Genomic DNA, 21,320 nt, shown 5'->3' with positions numbered 1-21,320 from the left:
ACATCCATCGGTTATAACACTTACTAATGTGTTCCATTTTAAGCCCAGTTTGTCCACGGATGCATTTACTTCGGTGAACAAATCACTCCCTTTCGTGGTACCTTTCAATGATCGCAAAGCTACCAGCTCTTCAGTCATCTCAAAGTTATTTGTTATTCCGCGTACAAAGATAAGTAACTGGGCAGTATCATGGACATCACAGCTCTCGTCCAGAGCCAGGGAAAAAAAAAATAAAATGATCAACTTTGTTTTTAAGCTGCAACTCCAAATTCCCCGCAATGTCTTCTACCCGTCTTGTTACGGTTCGCCTGGAGAGGGGCACATGTGAAAATGCTTCTTTTTTCTCAGGACAAATTATTGCTACAGAGTCCACCAAACATTCTTTCACAAACTCCCCATCAGAGAATGGCTTACTGTTTCTAGCAATTTTGTGGGATATTACAAAGCTTGTCCTGATGGCTGCATCCCTGGATGCGTGGAGCTTTGTAAAAAATCTTTTTTGCGTTTGCAGTTTTGATAGCAAATCTTCAGATGCCCGTGCCCGCTCTGCCTCTGTCAAGTTCTTGTATTTCTGTGCATGTTTTGTTTCGTAATGGCGATTTAAATTATAATCTTTAAACACAGCTATTTGCTCTCCACAAACTAAGCACACAGCTTTGCCTTTGGTTTCAGTAAATAAATATTTAGAAGTCCATTCCTTGTTAAAAACTCTGCATTCTCCATCAATCTTTCTTTTTTTTAGCAGACATATGTAAGGGCTAATTCTTCTGATGGGAGTCACGATTCTCTGCAGAAGGAGAAAATGCAGTTTTATACAATAAATATTGCAAGGTTTCTTTTCTTCATGAGTACTATTAATTTATGGCGGGCGGGTTACATGATACATATAATACGGATCCGTACATTCCTAAACCAAGAATCTGCAAAGACCCTAGTCCATGCCCTCATCATCTCCCGCCTTGACTACTGTAACCTCCTGCTCTGTGGCCTCCCCTCTAACACTCTTGCACCCCTCCAATCTATTCTAAACTCTGCTGCCCGACTAATCCACCTGTCCCCCCGCTATTCCCCGGCCTCTCCCCTCTGTCAATCCCTGCACTGGCTCCCCATCACCCAGAGACTCCAGTACAAGAGCCTAACCATGACATACAAAGCCATCCACAACCTGTCTCCTCCATACATCTGTGACCTCGTCTCCCGGTACTTTCCTGCACGCAACCTCCGATCCTCACAAGATCTCCTTCTCTACTCCCCTATTATCTCCTCTTCGCACAATCGCATACAAGATTTCTCTCGTGCATCCCCCCTACTCTGGAATTCTCTACCACAACATATCAGACTCTCGCCTACCATCGAAACCTTCAAAAAGAACCTGAAGACCCACCTCTTCCGACAAGCCTACAACCTGCAGTAACCACCGATTGACCAAACCGCTGCACGGCCAGCTCTACCCTCACCTACTGTATCCTCACCCATCCCTTGTAGATTGTGAGCCCTCGCGGGCAGGGTCCTCTCTCCTCCTGTACCAGTTGTGACTTGTATTGTTCAAGATTATTGTACTTGTTTTATTATGTATACCCCTCCTCACATGTAAAGCGCCATGAAATAAATGGCGCTATAATAATAAATAATAATAATAATAATGATGGGCATTCATTTTGGTGCCCCCATAATGTCCAGATTTCATTCATTAGTGCCCCCATAATGTCCAGATTTCATTCATTAGTGCCCCCATAATGTCCAGATTTCATTAGTGCCCCCATAATGTCCAGATTTCATTTGTGCCCCCATAATGTCCAGATTTCATTAATTAGTGGCCCCATAATGTCCAGATTTCATTAGTGCCCCCATAATGTCCAGATTTCATTCATTAGTGCTCCCATAATGTCCAGATTTCATTAGTGCCCCCATAATGTCCAGATTTCATTTGTGCCCCCATAATGTCCAGATTTCATTAATTAGTGGCCCCATAATGTCCAGATTTCATTCATTAGTGCCCCCATAATGTCCAAATTTCATTCATTAGTGCCCCCATAATGTCCAGATTTCATTAGTGCCCCCATAATGTCCAGATTTCATTTGTGCCCCCATAATGTCCAGATTTCATTAATTAGTGGCCCCATAATGTCCAGATTTCATTAGTGCCCCCATAATGTCCAGATTTCATTCATTAGTGCTCCCATAATGTCCAGATTTCATTAGTGCCCCCATAATGTCCAGATTTCATTTGTGCCCCCATAATGTCCAGATTTCATTAATTAGTGGCCCCATAATGTCCAGATTTCATTAGTGCCCCCATAATGTCCAGATTTCATTCATTAGTGCCCCCATAATGTCCAGATTTCATTAGTGCCCCCATAATGCCCAGATTTCATTCATTAATAACCCAGTGCACAAGTACTGAGGAGCAGATAATAACCCAGTGCACAAGTACTGAGGAGCAGATAATAACCCAGAGCACAAGTACTGAGCAGATAATAACCCAGTGCACAAGTACAGAGGAGCAGATAATAACCCAGTGCACAAGTACTGAGGAGCAGATAATAACCCAGAGCACAAGTACTGAGGAGCAGATAACCCAGAGCACAAGTACTGAGGAGCAGATAATAACCCAGAGCACAAGTACTGAGGAGCAGATATTAACCCAGTGCACAAGTACAGAGGAGCAGATAATAACCCAGTGCACAAGTACAGAGGAGCAGATAATAACCCAGTGCACAAGTATAGAGGAGCAGATAATAACCCAGAGCACAAGTACTGAGGAGCAGATAATAACCCAGAGCACAAGTACAGAGGAGCAGATAACCCAGAGCACAAGTACTGAGGAGCAGATAATAACCCAGAGCACAAGTACTGAGGAGCAGATAATAATCCAGTGCACAAGTATTGAGGAGCAGATAATAACCCAGAGCACAAGTACTGAGCAGATAATAACCCAGTGCACAAGTACAGAGGAGCAGATAATAACCCAGAGCACAAGTACAGAGGTGCAGATAATAACCCAGTCCACAAGTACAGAGGAGAAGATAATAACCCAGTGCACAAGTACTGAGCAGATAATAACCCAGTGCACAAGTACTGAGGAGCAGATAATAACCCAGTGCACAAGTACTGAGGAGCAGATAATAACCCAGAGCACAAGTACTGAGCAGATAATAACCCAGTGCACAAGTACTGAGGAGCAGATAATAACCCAGTGCACAAGTACAGAGGAGCAGATAATAACCCAGTGCACAAGTACTCAGCAGATAATAACCCAGTGCACAAGTACTGAGGAGCAGATAATAACCCAGTGCACAAGTACTGAGGAGCAGATAATAACCCAGAGCACAAGTACTGAGCAGATAATAACCCAGTGCACAAGTACTGAGGAGCAGATAATAACCCAGTGCACAAGTACTGAGGAGCAGATAATAACCCAGAGCACAAGTACTGAGGAGCAGATAATAACCCAGAGCACAAGTACTGAGCAGATAACCCAGTGAACAAGTACAGAGGAGCAGATAATAACCCAGTGCACAAGTACTGAGGAGCAGATAATAACCCCGAGCACAAGTACTGAGGAGCAGATAACCCAGAGCACAAGTACAGAGGAGCAGATAATAACAAAGTGCACAAGTACAGAGGAGCAGATAATAACCCAGTGCACAAGTACTGAGGAGCAGATAATAACCCAGAGCACAAGTACTGAGGAGCAGATAACCCAGAGCACAAGTACAGAGGAGCAGATAATAACCCAGTGCACAAGTACTGAGCAGATAATAACCCAGTGCACAAGTACTGAGGAGCAGATAATAACCCAGTGCACAAGTACTGAGGAGCAGATAATAACCCAGAGCACAAGTACTGAGGAGCAGATAATAACCCAGAGCACAAGTACTGAGCAGATAACCCAGTGAACAAGTACAGAGGAGCAGATAATAACCCAGTGCACAAGTACTGAGGAGCAGATAATAACCCAGAGCACAAGTACTGAGGAGCAGATAACCCAGAGCACAAGTACAGAGGAGCAGATAATAACAAAGTGCACAAGTACAGAGGAGCAGATAATAACCCAGTGCACAAGTACTGAGGAGCAGATAATAACCCAGAGCACAAGTACTGAGGAGCAGATAACCCAGAGCACAAGTACAGAGGAGCAGATAACTCAGAGCACAAGTACTGAGGAGCAGATAACCCAGAGCCCAAGTACAGCGGAGCAGATGACCCAGTGCGCAAGTACTGAGGAGCAGATAACCCAGAGCCCTTACCACCGACCACCGGCACCGTCCGACTCCACAAGTGACCTCAGTACAGCACTGCAGTGCCACACAGAACACCGGCGCAAAAGAGCAGAGCAGCAGCATGTGTCACGCTGAGGGACATCACCTGCTGCTGGCACTTCCCTGATGCGGTCAGCGCCTCTCAGCGGACAGGAGTTTGAATGCAGGGCGCACAGGCGCAGGCGTGGCTGAAGGGAAGAGGAGCCGAGCGGTGCCTGGGGCGGCGGGTGGCGGGCCGTTTACAACCGTCAGGCGGGCCGGATGCGGCCCGTGGGCCGCATCTTGCCCAGGTCTGGTTTAGTAAGTCTGGCCTCCCTTTGCTGAAACCTGTTTCATTTCTGCGTTTGTGACTTTCATCTTTACTCACAGTCAATATATGTGGGGGGCTGCCTTTTCCTTTGGGGAATTTCTCTGAGGCAAGGTAGGCTTTATTTTCTATCTCTAGGGCTAGCTAGCTCTGAGGCTGTGAAGAGGCGTCTAGGGAGAGTCAGGAACGCTCCACAGCTATTTCTAGTTGTTGTGATAGGATTAGGGCCTGCGGTCAGCAGAGCTCCCACATCCCAGAGCTTGTTCTGCGTGAGTTTAACTATCAGGTCGTGCCAGGTGCTCCTAACCACCAGGTCCATAACAGTTTGCGTGTCAGGAGCCGGAACCAGCGGCGCTATACGTTCCACTTGCCGGGAGCGGCTAACCGGAAGTGACGTTTGCATGTCAGGAGCCGGAGCCAGCGGCGCTATGCGTTCCACTTGCCGGGAGTGACTAACCGGAAGTGACGTTTGCGTGTCAGGAGCCGGAACCAGCGGCTCTATGCGTTCTATCTGCTGGAACTAGGAGATGTGCGTTCCAGGTAGAGTGGTGATCGGTGTGTTACAGATTGGTGGGTGGAGACTTGAAGGTTGCAGTGGGGAATCTATGGATCCACGGTGAAGAAGTGACACAGTGGAGATGAAGTGCAGAAGATATTCAGTTCATGCGGCTCTGCAAAAAGAAAAAAGATGCCAAAATTCTGATATATGTGCACGGCTGTAATAAGAAATAGATAACATATTGCATTAAATGATACTCTGGCATAAACGCAAAATCAATATCAAACAACAATTACATGAATGATTACATAAAGGATTGCAAATCAGAGTCTCTGTTAAGTCCTTTGGGAGTCAGGGTGTTTAGCTCATGGATCCAGTACGCTTCCCTCTGTGTTATTATTGAGATGCGGTCGCTCCCCCTGCGGGGGAAGGGGGGGTGAGACATGGTCGATCACTTGAAACCTTAATTGTGCTACGTTATGGCCCTTAGAGAAAAGGTGTTGTGGAATGGAAAGTAAAAGCTTCTTGTACCTTATGGTAGACTTATGTTTCGAAATTCTGTCTTTGACTGATTGGGTAGTCTCACCCAGGTAAAGTAGGCCACAGGGGCACTTAATCAAATATACTACGAAATTGGAGTCACAGGTGAGAAATTGATTGATATTGTATCTCTTCCCAGTGTATGGATGATGGATAGTGTCTCCCTTCAGAACTTTGTTGCACTGATTGCAGTTGAGGCAGGGAAAAGTGCCCATTTTGGGATTCCGCAAGAAACGTTGTGTATTGGATGTACGAGTAGGGCCAGTGTCAGCTCTGACTAAGGTGTCACGTATATTGCGTGCTCATCTGAAAAGGGTTTTTGAATTCTTCAATTGCGGGATCGGCCGTCTGTAAGAGATACCAATGTTTGCAAATGGTTCTATGGCTAATATAGGCTGAAGGGTGATAATGATGTACAAAAGGGACCCGGCTACTCATAGTGTTATTGCGACTCCTAGTGGGATCATGGGTTGTGTTAACGCTTTGTGGGGGTAACCCCTATTGAGGAATTTAGACTTCTTTTCCCCAGTATTGGCATTTTCCCACTGTCCTGAGGTCACCGCAGTTCAGCCCGGCCTCGATGATGTCACCGCTGGTAAATGATGCTGTGCTCTCATCAGCTCATTCACCAGTGGTTTTCAGCCTGGACGGTTGCATCTTAGCACTGTCCAGGTTGAAAACTAATTATCCCCCAGACATGGATTACAGCGTGGGACAGAATGACAGACAGGTATGGTATATTGTTGTTCTGTTATTTTATTTTTATTACAGGAGATCGAGGACTTCGGTGGAATTAGGCGAGGTCGTAAGTATGGTTTAATTGAGAATATTAAAGGAGTCTGTGTCTTTTTTTTCAAATAAAGGACTTTATTCTGGCTGTGTCTTTATTTACCATATAAGTATAGGATTAGTAATGGAGAGATGTCTTATAGACACCTCTCCATTACTAAGCTGTGGGCTTGATGTCACCTGACAATACAAAGATGAAATCAACCCCACAAATATTAACCCCTCTTGCCACCGCTACAGGGCAAGTGGGAAGAGTCGGGCAAAGCACCATAACTGGCGCATCTAATAGATGCGTCTTTTCTGGGCAGCTGTGGGCTGCTGTTTTTAGGCTGGAGGGGGTCTAAAGCAATGGCCCCTTTCCAGCATGAAAATTCCAGCCCCAGCTGTGAGCTTTTCTGGGCATCTGCAGGCTGCTGTTTTTAGGCTGGGGGGTCAATATCCATGACCCCTTAACAGCCTGAGAATACCAGCCCCCAGCTATGAGCTTTAGCAAGGCTGGTTGTCAAAAATGGGGGACCCCACGCCATTTTTTTAAATTATTTATTTAAATAATTTAAAAAATAGCGTGGGTACCCCTCTATTCTTGATAACTAACCTTGCTGAAGCTGACAGCTGAGGGTTGCAGCCCCCAGCTGTGAGTTTTGCTTGGTTGGTTCAAGAAAATAGGGGGGAACCCACACCGGGTTTTTCATTTATTTATTTTGATATATTGCAGGTTGCTGGTGAGGAAAATCCCCGATCATCCGCTTCTGCTGTCACTGTTATTAGCGGCAGCATTTGTCAGATGATGATAGTCCCAAAAGCCCCTGTTAGGGTTGGCGGAACGCACCAAATATATAATTTATTAAATGGAATTGGTGCGTTCGCAACCCGGGATCCACCGTGCAGGAAAGCACCTGCTGTTAAATAATGGCGGCTCTATATGGCGGTATATACCAACTCTGTTAGCTTCACAGAGTAACCGCGAGAGGAAAGCTCTGTGCCCTGTTAGACTTTCACAGAGGCACAGGCCAACTACCCAGATGTGAGCAGTGAGTGGTCATGCATGCATACAAAACTCCTCGCCGGAGATGCCAGCATTCTAGGGGCTTATTTCAGCCGGGTCCCTGAACACACTTAAACACAATCTCCTCGCCGGAGGTGCCAGCATTCTAGGGGCTTATTTCAGCCGGGTCCCTGAACACATTCAAACACATGACCACATTGGCGCAAAGCATATAGCATAAGACGATACTAGCGCATGGCCGTGCGGTCATGCGCAGTTTATATAGTTGCAGCACAGGAAGCTGCTACTGAAGTTTTTGCCCTTTCAGGACCTTCCAGAAGGACCAATGGAAAGTGCTGCAGTACCTGAGCATGTTTTGCCCTTTCAGGACCTTCCAGAAGGACCAATGGAATGTACTGCAGCACCTGAGCATGTGACCGAACATGTGGCCCTCGACCTCCAATGGGAGACCCTGCCCTGGGCATGCTCAGTGTGAGTAAACAAGGACTTAGTCCCAGAGAGGCTCGCTCGCCGCAGATCAGTGCAGGGTACCATAGGAAAGCCAGAAAAGGCAGTAGTGAACCTATGCACCGAATCAGCCCCAGCGAGACGCTGGGAGCGACGTCTCCGCTGAGCAGAGCCCACTGCGGCCGATACCGAATGGGAGACCGCAGCAGACACGGATCGAGATTCCCCCTGTGCAGCAGAGGAAACTCGACTCCTAACATTACCCCCCCCCCCCCCAGGGTCCCCCCCTCCTTGAGCCTCACTACGCTCAAAAGCTGCGATAAGCAGCGGAGCCCGAATGTGCTCCACAGGCTCCCAGGTTCTATCCTCTGGGCCGTGACCCTTCCAGTCAACCAGATAAAATTTCTTGCCACGTACCACCTTGCACCCCACAATAGCATTCACCTCAAACTCATCCGTGGATGAACCCGATGTCCCAGCAGATGACTCGGAAAACCGGGACAAATGAACGGGCTTTAAGAGGGAAACGTGGAAAGTATCGGTGATACCAAGGCGTGGAGGAATAGCCAAACGGTAGACCACAGGGTTGACCTGTTCCAGAACCTTAAACTGGCCAATGTAGCGAGGAGCAAACTTAGTGGACTCAACTCGCAGCCTAATGTTACGGGCGGAGAGCCACACTAAGTCGCCAGGAGCAAAGACCGGAGCGGGGCGCCGGTGTGTATCAGCCGAAACCCTCATTCTCTCCTTGAAGGCCCGGATGGCATCCTGTGTGCGGTCCCAGATGTCACGTGCCTTCACCGCCCAGTCTGCCACCCTAGAATCGGTGGATGACACGGGCATGGACACAGGGACACGCGGATGCTGGCCGTAATTAAGGAGAAAAGGAGTTTGACCAGTGGAATCGGCTACGGCGTTGTTCAGGGCAAATTCCGCCCAAGGTAGCAAAGATGCCCAGTCATCCTGCCTAGCAGAGACGAAATGTCGCAAATATGTCACCAGAGTCTGGTTGGTTCTCTCCACCAACCCATTCGTCTCGGGATGGTATGCAGAGGAGAGGTTTAACTCTATGCTGAGTAAACGGCAGAGCTCTCTCCAAAACCGAGATGCGAACTGGGGACCCCGATCACTGACAATCTTATCAGGCATACCATGCAAACGGAAAACGTGTTTAATGAACAACACCGCCAAGGCCCGTGCTAAGGGTAACCGAGGAAGCGGCACCAAATGTACCATCTTGGAGAAATGGTCGGTGACAACCCAAATAATGGAGCAGCCACGCGACTTGGGTAGACCCACCACAAAGTCCATCCCGACCATCTCCCAGGGCCTGTCTGCCACCGGTAGAGGGTAAAGCAACCCAGCAGGCCGTTGCGGAGGAGACCGATTCTGGGCGCAAGAAACGCACGCCTGAATATAGTCCTTGACATCTCGGGCCATATGCGGCCACCAGTATTTTCTCGCCAGAAGCTCAGATGTCCTCTTGGTCCCAAAATGCCCACCCACTCTGGAGGAGTGAGCCCAAGAGAGAACCTCCGGTCGCAAGTTAGCTGGTACGAAAGTCTTGTCCGGGGGCACAGACTCTAGCGAAACTGGAGCTACAGTTCTCAGGCTCTCAGAAGGGACAATAAGCCGAGGCTCCTCCTCCTCCTCCGATGACACCACGGAGCGGGAGAGAGCGTCAGCACGAACGTTCTCCCCGGAGAGGAAATGGAGAGTAAAATGGAATCGGGAGAAGAACAGGGACCATCTAGCCTGGCGAGAATTCAGCCGCTGGGCCGTTTGCAGATACACCAAGTTCTTGTGGTCAGTGAAAACTTGGAAGGGAAAGCGAGCTCCCTCCAAGAGATGTCTCCACTCCGAAAAAGCCAACTTCATGGCCAGCAACTCCCTGTCCCCGATGGAATAATTCCTCTCCGCTGGTGTGAAGGTCTTGGAGAAGAAGAAGCAAGGATGCTTCCGACCTTGAGCATCCTTTTGGGAAAGGACTGCTCCAGCACCAACGGATGAGGCATCCACCTCCAAGATAAATGGCTTATCAACATCGGGGCGATGTAGGATGGGAGCGCTAGCGAAGTGTGACTTGATCGAGAGAAAGGCTTTGGAGACCTCCTCTGACCACAACTTGGGATTTGCTCCCTTCTTGGTGAGGGCAACCAAGGGAGCTACCAAGGTTGAGAAGTGTGGAATGAACTGGCGATAGTAATTAATGAACCCCATAAAGCGCTGCACCGCTTTAAGAGACTGGGGTTCCTGCCAGTCCATTACAGCCTGTAGCTTGGCAGGATCCATAGCCAAACCCTGGGCAGAGATGATATAACCAAGGAAAGGCAAGGACTCCTGCTCAAACACACACTTCTCCAACTTGGCGTAGAGGGAGTTTGCCCGTAAGAGGTCGAAGACTTTGCGAACATCTCTCCGATGGGAGTCAATATCTGGAGAGAAGATGAGAATATCATCCAGATAGACTACGACCGAGGTGGTGAGCATATCCCGGAAGATGTCGTTCATAAAGTCTTGGAAAACGGCTGGGGCATTACAGAGCCCGAAGGGCATCACCAGATATTCATAGTGCCCATCCCTGGTGTTAAAAGCCGTCTTCCATTCATCCCCCTCACGGATGCGAATCAGGTTGTAAGCACCCCGCAGATCTAACTTTGTAAATACCCTCGCTCCCCGTAGCCTATCAAACAGCTCAGATATCAGGGGTAGTGGGTACTTGTTCTTAACCGTGATGGTGTTAAGACGCCTGTAGTCTATGCATGGACGTAAGTCTCCAGTCTTCTTCTGTACGAAGAAGAACCCTGCCCCTGCCGGTGACACTGACTTCCTAATGAATCTTCTTGCCAGATTCTCCTGGATGTACTGGGACATTGCCTCCGTCTCCGGGAGAGATAACGGATAGACTCGACCCCGGGGAGGCTCAGCACCAGGCAAGAGGTCAATAGGACAGTCATAGGGGCGGTGAGGCGGAAGGGTCTCCGCAGCTCTTTTGGAGAACACGTCTGCATAGGGCCAATAGTGCTTGGGGAGAGAGGAAAGATCTGCGGGTACCTGTGTAGTAGCAACCTGAACGCACTCCCTCAGACATCTACCCTCGCAAGATTTACTCCAACCCAAAATTCTCCCAGAGGACCACTCAATATGAGGAGAATGGTAGCGAAGCCATGGTATCCCCAACAGGACCTCATCAATTCCCTCAGGAATGACTAATAGGGAGATTATCTCCTGATGTGATGGAGACACAGATAGCGTGAAAGGAATGGTTTGGTGGGTAATCTGTGAAGGTAGTGTTGACCCATTTATCACTCGAACGGTTACCGGCTTGGCGAGCATCACCAAGGGTATTGCGTGACGCTGGGCAAAAGCGGAAGACATAAAGTTACCCTCTGCCCCAGAATCCACGCATAGCTCGACCATAAGAGTGGATGGGCCTATGGTAATTGTCCCCTTGAAGGACAACTTTGAGGCAAACGTCGCCATGTCTAGTGTACCTCCTCCAACTGCCACTAGACACTGACGTTTCCCCGACCGCTGAGGACCCTTGGAGGCAAGGTGTCCTGACTGCTGGCAAACATGATGGACCTTATGTGCACGGGCAGACTGAGACTTGGATCCCGCTCGTGTCACCTCTAAGGCCTCATGTGACTCGGATGCCTGGACTGGAGATTCCAAAGGTTTGGCGAAGGTGGGAGCCAGCCGAAACCTCTGCCTACACTGGGCTCGCTCCAACCTCCGCTCGTTAAAACGGAGGTCAATACGAGTAGATACGGCTATGAGCTCCTCCAGTGTGGCGGGAATCTCCCTAGTGGCCAAAGCATCCTTCACATGGTCAGCCAGCCCCCTCCAAAATACGGGAATGAGGGTTTTATCTGGCCATTCCAACTCAGACGCTAATGTCCGGAAGTGAACAGCAAAATGGCTGACCATGGTTGAACCCTGAGTCAAAGCCAGCAGTTGGAGCGCTGTATCATGGGTGACTTGAGGTCCTAAAAAGACCTGTTTCAGAGTGTCCAGAAACCTAGGAACACTCCGCACCACATGATCGTTGCGCTCCCACAGCGGCGTAGCCCACTCCAACGCTCTGTCCGACAGGAGAGAGATTATGAATCCCACCTTTGCCCGCTCAGTAGGGAAACGTGCAGCCAGAAGCTCGAGGTGTATACCACATTGGCTCACGAAACCCCTACAGGACTTACTGTCCCCAGAGTATCTCTCAGGCAAAGGAAGGTGAGATAGGGTCGGAACAGAGGTGGCAGTGGGTAAAGCTGCTGCAGCCACGCTAGCAGCCTGAACAGCTATTGCGGTAACATCCACCGCCGAGGTTGCACGCTCAAGAGACGCCAACCGGCCCTCCAGCAGCTGGATGTACCCCTGCAATCGCTGTTCATCCGCCATTACTTAGCCAGATCCTGGCGCTAGTACACTGTTAGGGTTGGCGGAACGCACCAAATATATAATTTATTAAATGGAATTGGTGCGTTCGCAACCCGGGATCCACCGTGCAGGAAAGCACCTGCTGCTAAATAATGGCGGCTCTATATGGCGGTATATACCAACTCTGTTAGCTTCACAGAGTAACCGCGAGAGGAAAGCTCTGTGCCCTGTTAGACTTTCACAGAGGCACAGGCCAACTACCCAGATGTGAGCAGTGAGTGGTCATGCATGCATACAAAACTCCTCGCCGGAGATGCCAGCATTCTAGGGGCTTATTTCAGCCGGGTCCCTGAACACACTTAAACACAATCTCCTCGCCGGAGGTGCCAGCATTCTAGGGGCTTATTTCAGCCGGGTCCCTGAACACATTCAAACACATGACCACATTGGCGCAAAGCATATAGCATAAGACGATACTAGCGCATGGCCGTGCGGTCATGCGCAGTTTATATAGTTGCAGCACAGGAAGCTGCTACTGAAGTTTTTGCCCTTTCAGGACCTTCCAGAAGGACCAATGGAAAGTGCTGCAGTACCTGAGCATGTTTTGCCCTTTCAGGACCTTCCAGAAGGACCAATGGAATGTACTGCAGCACCTGAGCATGTGACCGAACATGTGGCCCTCGACCTCCAATGGGAGACCCTGCCCTGGGCATGCTTAGTGTGAGTAAACAAGGACTTAGTCCCAGAGAGGCTCGCTCGCCGCAGATCAGTGCAGGGTACCATAGGAAAGCCAGAAAAGGCAGTAGTGAACCTATGCACCGAATCAGCCCCAGCGAGACGCTGGGAGCGACGTCTCCGCTGAGCAGAGCCCACTGTGGCCGATACCGAATGGGAGACCGCAGCAGACACGGATCGAGATTCCCCCTGTGCAGCAGAGGAAACTCGACTCCTAACATTACCCCCCCCCCCAGGGCCCCTCCCTCCTTGAGCCTCACTACGCTCAAAAGCTGCGATAAGCAGCAGAGCCCGAACGTGCTCCACAGGCTCCCAGGTTCTATCCTCTGGGCCGTGACCCTTCCAGTCAACCAGATAAAATTTCTTGCCACGTACCACCTTGCACCCCACAATAGCATTCACCTCAAACTCATCCGTGGATGAACCCGATGTCCCAGCAGATGACTCGGAAAACCGGGACAAATGAACGGGCTTTAAGAGGGAAACGTGGAAAGTATCGGTGATACCAAGGCGTGGAGGAATAGCCAAACGGTAGACCACAGGGTTGACCTGTTCCAGAACCTTAAACTGGCCAATGTAGCGAGGAGCAAACTTAGTGGACTCAACTCGCAGCCTGATGTTACGGGCGGAGAGCCACACTAAGTCGCCAGGAGCAAAGACCGGAGCGGGGCGCCGGTGTGTATCAGCTGAAACCCTCATTCTCTCCTTGGAGGCCCGGATGGAAAGGGGGGTGATTTAAACTTTTATATTTTTTTTTATTTTTTTAACATTTTTTTCAACTTTTTTTTTTACTTTTGCCATGCTTCAATAGCCTCCATGGGAGGCTAGAAGCAGGCACAACGCGATTGGATCTGCTACATAGCAGCAATCTGCTGATCGCTGCTATGTAGCAGAAATGGAGGTGTGCTGTGAGCGCCGACCACAGGGTGGCGCTCATAGCCACCGGTGATCAGTAACCATAGAGGTCTCAAGGACCTCTATGGCTACAATGGAGACGCATCGCCGACCCCGATCATGTGACAGGGTTCGGCGATGACGTCATTTCCGGCCGCCCGGCCGGATGCGGTAGTTAAATGCCGCTGTCTGCGTTTGACAGTGGCATTTAACTAGTTAATAGGTGCGGGCAGATCGCGATTCTGCCCGCGCCTATTATGGGCACATGTCAGCTGTTCAAAACAGCTGACATGTCCCGGCTTTGGTGCGGGATCACCGCGGAGCCCTGCATCAAAGTAGGGGATCTGACCTCGGACGTACTATCCCGTCCGAGGTCAGATAGGGGTTAATATAACTCTCATCTTTCTCCTCTGCTCGCGCCGACTGCCAGCAGAGCAGGGGAGAAGGATGAGAGCCGTCTTCAGCACCTGCCGCCGGGGAAGAGCGGTCACTGTAGCGCTTCTTCCCCGGTGCTGATTTGTCACACGGAGGACATAAAAGTGTGTTCTCCATGTGCAGTACGTTTTTCTGTCCATGCTGACAGTAAAAAAAGGACATGACTACTTGCGGGACACACGGTCCATGGAAACACACTGACGTGCACAGACATTCATTTGAATGGGTCTACATGTGTACGTGTCTCCGGTACGTGTGAAAACTGTCACCTTACGTACTGGAGACATGGACGTGTGAAAGAGGCTTTATGATGTTGTGGTAGTTCACTCACATGGTGGCACACAGAGGTAGGAAAAATGGGAACACTGTCTCTTTAAATCCTCATTGAGTTATTGTAAGGCAGCATAAACCAACTTGTGGGGAAAACAAACTCAGCCTTCTTGGATAAAACAGGGACAAAACGATAAAGGAATACAAAAATGCTGCAGCACAGTCCGTATGTTGTGGGTGGCACCCCGCTCTGGAGCAGGACAGGTTCAGTCTGTACTCGACGAGCCACAAAGCCTCTGGAGGTTCCTCTCTCCAGGCTAGCTGAACCCAGACTGCCTGTAAAGCTCGGTTATTTCAACCCAAGCCTGTAACTTCCCCATCAAGTGATTGATCACATGATCATGACCTCATGCAGGTCCTGGCAGGTCAGCCAGGGGAGATGGACCTTCTCCCACCCGCTCTGTGAAGGTCCACATAAAACAAGCTCTATTTATGCAACTTAACCCTCACAACACGTAGTGTGCTGGAGAAAAAATGCTCTGGTTTCACATCACTGACGCCGTTAAGCGCAGTGACACATATCTCCTCTATATCACCTTACCAGTGACTCTGTCACAATGTGTAGATGGCTGTGAAGGTCTTGTGTTCAGTGTTGCTTTATCCACCAGTATTATATGTTTTATACTTGTGTTATGAGAACGGTGGAGATGGCAGGATTAGAGCTGATCATAGATGTGACTTCTCCATCTGTCTGTGACCTTTACAATATTTGTTTCAGGGAGAAGATCTGACCCATACTACAGAGACATGTGAGGAGTGATGAGCGGTGTAAAGAGGAGATTCCTACATATGACTACCCAGGTGAGTAGTGACCACTAAATGCAGAGAAGTCACAGATTCTTCTCCGTCACCGGCTGTGGCTGCTTTATCGGTGGTGTAGTTTGGCCATATCTCAATCGTGTGATCACAATTTTGCCTCTAGACCACAACATTCTTCTCTACCCAAAACTGTTTAAGTGACTTTGGGCATTGAAAGCCCTTTTCTATAGAACTTACAACCTGGAGGATCCACCTACCCCCTGAGATTAGAAGACTCTGACCGTTACCTCCCCAGATCTGTAAACTACAAATGACAGTGTACGTAGAATGTGCTGACAAGTTAGAAAAATATTGCGATGAGCCATTTAGAGAAAATGGAGGGTAATGATGCTGTTCCCTGATATGAGAGGAAGGAAAAAATAAGGGCTTTGAAAAGCGCTGCCAAGTGCTGAGCCATAAAATTGGCTATCAAAACAAATGAACTTAAAAAAAACAACAAACTTTTCATTTTAATACTCTGCTCATTTCCGATGTGAACCAGCTCCTTCCTCAGGCTCCTTCCTCAGGCATATACAAATGATACATTGTGGATGTTTTATATCCTCCAGAACGGCGTCACTGATCCAATTGCTTATTTCATTAATTAAACCGTGCATATAATAATAATCTTTATGTAGCACTAACATATTCCGCAGCGCTTTACAGGTTGCACACATTATTATCGCTGTCGCGATTTGGGCTCACAATCTAAATTCCCTATCAGTATGTCTTTGGAATGTGGGAGGAAACCGGAGTACCCGGAGGAAACCCACGCAAACACGGAGAGAACATACAAACTCTTTGCAGATGTTGTCCTTGGTGGGGTTTGAACCCAGGACTCCAGCTGTTGTGAATTCTGCTTTTGGGCTCCCTCCGGTGGTTGTAGATGGTAATGCAGTTGGGCCTGGACTGCAGGATTGGACAGCTGTATCTGCTAATTGCAAAGCTGACTGGGGTATTTAGCTTTGCAGGACTCATTAGTTCCTGCCAGTTGTCAATGTTCTATTTCCAGTAATGGTTCTCTGCCTTGCCTCTCCTGCCTGCTGCCATTTCAGCTAAAGATAAGTGTCTTATTCTTTTTCTTAGGCTCACAGGCTGTGTGTCTATTTTTTCGTGCTGTTCATAGTTTCTATTTTTTCCAGCTTCGACTGTCCTGTTGTTTTCTCAGTCTGGTTGGATTCGCTGGAGTTGCAGATATACTCTCCACACCTTTAGTTAGGTGGTGGATTTTTTGTATTTTTCTGCTGTGGATATTTTGTAGATTTTGTGCTGACCGCTCAGTATCCTGTACTATACTTCCCTATCTAGGTAGAAGTGGCCTCCTTTGCTAAATCTGTTTTCCTCCTGCGTGTGTCTTTTCCTCTCCTACTCACCGTCATTATTTGTGGGGGGCTGCCTATACTTTGGGGGTCTACTCTGAGGCAAGTCAGTTTTCCTATTTTCCATCTTTAGGGTTAATTAGTCCTCCGGCTGTGTCGAGGTGTCTAGGTCTGGATAGGTACACGCCACGGCTACATCTAGTGTCTGTGATAAGTTCAGGGTTAGCGGTCTGTATAGTTACCACTACTCCAGCGAAGGTTTTTTCATGTTGTTCCAAGGCCGCCTGATCATAACATCCAGCGCTCCAAGGCTGCTGTGCTAACCACCGTGCCACCGTGCTCCCCATGCATATGGTGCAGTTTTTTGTGTTAAAACTTTTCTTCGTATACAAAACAATACAAATAGATTTAAAATACATATTGGATGCACAATAAAATCCATATAAAGAAAAATATATGTACATGGAAAATCCTCCGGTTTAAGTGTGGATAGTTTAAAAATCCAATAGGATTCTCTATTCACAAGTCTTTAGGACCTATTAGACACATTTTCTGATATTTGTTCTAATATATTGAGTCTTAATCTGGTGGGATCTCGTTTATATTCTAAAGCGAAATGTCTAAACGGACTGTGACAGATTACACCTTTCCTAATATTATGTCTCTGCCTGGTCATCCCATTATGGATCGCTTGGGTCATTTTTAGATCCCTGATATTGGATGAATCCACCTTCTCCCTTTCTGTGCTGCTGAATATGCTCATATGGTCCCTACAAGACCAGGTCCAGTCTCTCTGACCAAACTTTGATTTTTTGTTTGACAACATTAAATGTGCAGTGAGGGCCAAGTGCGAATTTCTGTACAATAACAGCCATTTGGTAAATTCAAAAAAGCTCATTTTTTTCTCATTAATGTACACTCTGCACCCCATATTGACTGAAAAAAAACAGGAATGTAGTAATTTTTGCAAATTTATTAAAAAAGAAAAACTGAAATATCACATGGTCGTAAGTATTCAGACCCTTTGCTCAGTATTGAGTAGAAGCACCTTTAGGGTACGTTCACATTAGCGTCATGCGACGCAGCGTCGCCGACGCAACGCACGATGCATCAAAAACGCACGCAAAAACGCACCATTTTTGACGCATGCGTCGAACGGATGCGTCGTAAAACGCTGCGTTTTTTGTGCGTTTTTGTTGCGTTTTTCCGAAAAACGCAGCGTTTTCCAACGCATGCGTTGTCAAACAATGATGTCATTTTTCAACACAATTTAGTGTCTAGACACTAGCTAATACCACCAATGAATAGAAGAGGGTGGGTCTAGTGTCTAGACGCTAGATAATGCCACCAATGGATAGATGAGGGTGGGTATAATGGAATTGTGGTATATATACCCCGGCATAGATAAATTCCTACCATACAGCATCAAGATGGAGCGTCCCATGGAGAGTATCTACCTCAATATGGAGCTGGATTTTGCCATTGCTATTGCTTACGCTATTGCCTGTCATGAACAGAGGAAAAGAGAAAAACTACGGAGGAGTCGTCGGCATTTTTGGCTACACCCTATAGTGGAAGTCCGAGAGAGTCGTGGAGCCTACCATTGTTTGTTTGGCGAGTTAAATGACAACCAGGAGAAATACTTTGAGTATACCAGGATGTCTCAAAACAGCTTCCGATATCTGCTGCGTCTGGTGGAAGGAGCCATTTCCAGGCAGGACACGCAGCTCCGTAAATCAATTTCCCCCGAGGAACGTCTGCTGGTGACTCTACGGTACGTAATGCAATGTGAAGGATTTATATGTTCTTGCCATTTTTTAAAGTAACGTGTTTTGGTTTTGTGGGGTGGGAGATTGGAATTAAAAATGAAAATTTATTTCATAACAATGTAATTAATTAAATTTATTTATTTTTCTTCTTGTCAGTTTCCTGGCTACCGGAGAGACCTTGAGATCACTGCATTTCCAGTTTCGGATTGGAGTCTCCACACTTTCTGGTATTATTGCCGACACATGCCGCGCATTGTGGGACAACCTCCGGGAGGAATTTTTACCAATGCCAACGACAGCGTCATGGGAGGCCAACGCCCAAAAATTTGAAAAACTGTGTTCTTTCCCTAACTGTATTGGAGCAGTGGATGGGAAGCACATTAGGATTACAAAGCCTGCAAGAAGTGGATCTCTGTTTTTTAATTATAAAAAATACTTTTCCACCGTGCTCATGGCAATTGCAGGTGCGGACTGCAGGTTTCTCGCCGTGGACATTGGAGCGTTTGGCCATGCAAATGATTCACGGACATTTAAGGAGTCTGACATGGGCTGAAGATTGAGAACAATTTTAATTTCCCCCAGCCACGACCTCTTCCCAACACCGAAGGCCCGGCCATGCCATTTGTTGTGGTTGGGGATGAGGCTTTTCAAATGAGTGGCAACCTACTTAAACCGTACTCCAGTCGGGGGTTGGACCGCACAAAAAGTATTTTTAATTATAGACTGTCCAGGGCCAGAAGAACTGTGGAGTGCGCCTTTGGAATCCTTGTCTCCAAATGGCGTATCTTAGGATCCGCTATAAATTTGAAAATTGAGACAGTGGATGAGGTGGTGAAGGCTTGTGTGGTTCTCCACAATTATATTATTGATAAAGAGAGAGTCAACGTGGAACTCGATGAACCCATACCAAATCCAATGCCTGATTATCAAGATCATCCTCTGAGGACAACTTTGGACATTGCTCATATGAGGGACCGATTTGCTGCATACTTTGTTTCAGATGTTGGGCGTGTTTCATGGCAAGATCAAATGGTTTAATTCATCTTTGTATTATGATACAATAAAAACACTGTCATGTAAACACTGTTGAGTCCATGACATTTTACCAGCCTATGTAATGTTATTTAAATGTTGTTAATGTCCCCTGAATTTCTAATGCGTTGTGTTTTGAAATAAAGTTCTTGTGCCTTTCCGTTTTAACAAAACAAATCTCCCATATGTTTTTCCAAAGTAAACAAAATTTAAAATCCAATGTTCTAGAAACTAATGTGTGTCCCACAAAATTTATGTGAGCACCAGTACCCAAATTGACTGTGACAAAACAAAAAAATTGTTCAGCCGTGTGTTCCATAGTTTTGAAATATAACATGATCGGCTCCCACCTTGTCAACCATTTTTAATCTTGCAGACTATTTGCATATGGAACCTGGCTTGACAAGGAGGGAGACGATCATGTTTGCAAAACTCTACTGAGTTAACACTATTGGACTCAGGATGCTAGAATACGTCCAGAGTCAAATAGTGGCGACACTGTGAACATTGCTACCACCTCACCTGACCAATATTCTTAAGGTACCGTAATAAAACGATTAGCCAACGATCCCCACCAGTGATACGACCGGACCATGATCGTTGTTAGTCGTCGCGTGGTTGCTGGAGAGCTGTCACACAGACAGCTCTCCAGCGACCAAAAAATAGCAAGTCCCCGTGTAATCTGGGTAAACATTGTGTTATGAAGCGCATGGCCGCACTCACGATGTTTTCCCTGTTTACCATTGTAAATGTAAAAAAAAATATAAAAATACCCTTACATTCCGGTGTGTGACACGTCCATCGCCGTCAGCTTTCCGTACTGTACCAGCCCTAAAGCACAGCACAGCGTTTATTATTAAGTCAACGGTGTGCTCTGCTTTACTTTACGGCCGGGAATGACAGTGTCAGTCACTGCGGGAAGATGACGGCGAGGGACGTGGTTGACACCGTAATAAGTATGTATTTTTTTTTGGTATTTTTCACTTTTTTGATTGTTTAAAACACTGCGCTAGTAACCCAATATTCCCTTGTTTACAGCAAAGACATCGCTGGATCGGTGTCAAACACGCCGATCCAACAATGACAGCGTGTGATCAGTTACCCAAAAAAGTTCCTGATCATTCGCTGAGACCTACAATCTCCCAGCAGGGGCCTGATCGTTGGACGATTTCAGAAAAGATAACGTTGCTAAGTGACAAAAACCAACTATATCGTTAATGAAATCGTTGTGTGATGGTACCTTTTAAAATTGATATATTGTGCAATGCTCTCTGTGTTTGTAACATCTCATAGTACAATGAGCGACAGCCCGAAAAAAAATGTTAAAAAATATTGATAAAATAGTGTCAGACATTGCACATCAGGTGTTACAAACACAAGATTTGTTTATACGGCGCACGGTGTGATTTGGTGCAAACTTTATTTTAGACAAAGAAAAACGCAGTATTTTTGAACAAATTAACAAATTTATTTGGGACACAAAAATAAAAAATGGGTAAATGTTATGGGGTATCAATGTCAGCGATTAAGGGGGATTGATATCCTCCACTTTGGGTGTGTGTTGAGGAGACCGAGGAGGAGGACGAGGGGGAGGAACCAGCATACTCTATTACACTAGACGGGATGCCGACGTCAATCCAGCCAGTAGACGGTGGCGATACTGCCAACGCAGGAGGTGAGGGAGGAGGGACGACCAGTGTCCTAGGCTGGCTACTCCTGCTCCGGGTAGACCCAGGCTGAGTACTGGGTGTGCTCCGTGTAGACCCAGGCTGGGTACTGGG

The 21,320-nt window shown here is 47.4% G+C and overlaps 1 long non-coding RNA gene across 1 annotated transcript in view; it reads left to right on the top strand.

Moving 5' to 3' along the window:
* The window catches only part of LOC138663360 (uncharacterized), a 72,850-nt gene extending 57,428 nt beyond the window's left edge, over positions 1-15,422 (top strand). The window contains exon 4 of the long non-coding RNA XR_011318173.1: positions 15,340-15,422. This is a non-coding gene — a long non-coding RNA (uncharacterized lncRNA). The remainder of the gene's footprint in view (positions 1-15,339) is intronic.
* Positions 15,423-21,320: the final 5,898 nt, after the last annotated feature.

The sequence above is a fragment of the Ranitomeya imitator genome, chromosome 2, assembly GCF_032444005.1.
Source record: "Ranitomeya imitator isolate aRanImi1 chromosome 2, aRanImi1.pri, whole genome shotgun sequence".
NCBI classification, from domain to species: domain Eukaryota; kingdom Metazoa; phylum Chordata; class Amphibia; order Anura; family Dendrobatidae; genus Ranitomeya; species Ranitomeya imitator.
This window is presented reverse-complemented; position numbering and strand designations above follow the sequence as displayed.